At 41.5% G+C, this 1,032-nt stretch overlaps 1 non-coding gene across 1 annotated transcript; it reads left to right on the top strand.

Annotated features, from left to right (window-relative positions):
• The first annotated feature begins 328 nt into the window (after window positions 1–328).
• On the top strand, window positions 329–434 carry LOC145607562 (small nucleolar RNA R71). Its single transcript, XR_014105584.1, has one exon. It is a non-coding gene; the product is annotated as a small nucleolar RNA R71 (small nucleolar RNA).
• The last annotated feature ends 598 nt before the right edge of the window (window positions 435–1,032 follow it).

The raw sequence follows: 1,032 nt of genomic DNA, 5'->3' as shown, positions 1-1,032 counted from the left end.
TTGGGAGGGAAGACTTGGAGCTAGGGAAGAAGAATTCTCCATTTTTTCCATAATTGCACTTACTTCCTTCCGCAAGTTTTCCATTTGTGAAGAGAGATTGTTAATTGCATTCAAATGATAAACCGAGTACACCGAAGAGCTACTCTTGGTAGTTGATTCTCTCTCACCATCTTGCCAATCTCTATAATACTTCACAACATCCTCAATGATGTCCACCACTTCTTCTTCCGTCCTATTCATGATGAGACCTCCAACTCCTCCATCTAGGCATGACTTGCCTTGGGGACTTAGGCCTCCATAGAAAATTTGAATAATTTGATAGGTTGGAATCCCGTGGTGAGGACACCCCCTTTGATACTCCTTATATCTCTCCCATGCTTCATAGAGTCTCTCACTTGGCTTTTGTTTGAAGGCTTGAATCAAAGCTCTTGCCTCTGCCGTTTTCTTTTGTGGATAGAAACGAGTTAGAAATTCCTTTGTAACCTCGTCCCATGTCGTTAGAGAATTCGGCTTAACCTCGTTGTCCAGCCATTCCAAAGCATGCCCAATGAGAGAAAGGGAAAGAGCTTGAGGTGGATGAATTCTTGGGAAAGTCCGTTCACCTTGATAGTATTGCAATATTTTTTTAAACTCCTTGAGATGATTTAGCGGGCTCTCATGCTTGGCTCCACTAAATTGTCTCCATTCTATCCAAGTGATCATAGCCGGCCTAATTTCAAAATCATTTGCCAGTGTTGTAGGTGGAACAATTCCACTCTCAAATCTATATGCATCGGGAATTTCCAATTCTTTCAATGCCATTCTCGGAGTCTCTCCCATTATTGCTTGTTCCTCTTGTTGAGGTTCTTCTTCACTTGAAATGCTAGAGCTAAAAGATCGCCTAGCAACCCTTAATTTTGTAATAGTCCTCTCGATCTCCGGATTAAATGGCACAAGTGAATGACCACGTGCTCTATGCATACAACTCAAAGGAAATGTTTAGTAGCACGGCTACAAGTGTAGCCTTAAAGAGGAAAATCATTTTGTTTTTTT

This window comes from Chenopodium album, chromosome 2 (assembly GCF_948465745.1).
Source record: "Chenopodium album chromosome 2, dcCheAlbu1.1, whole genome shotgun sequence".
NCBI lineage: Eukaryota > Viridiplantae > Streptophyta > Magnoliopsida > Caryophyllales > Amaranthaceae > Chenopodium > Chenopodium album.
Note: the sequence above shows the minus strand (reverse complement) of the source record. Positions and strands in the feature narration are given on the sequence as shown.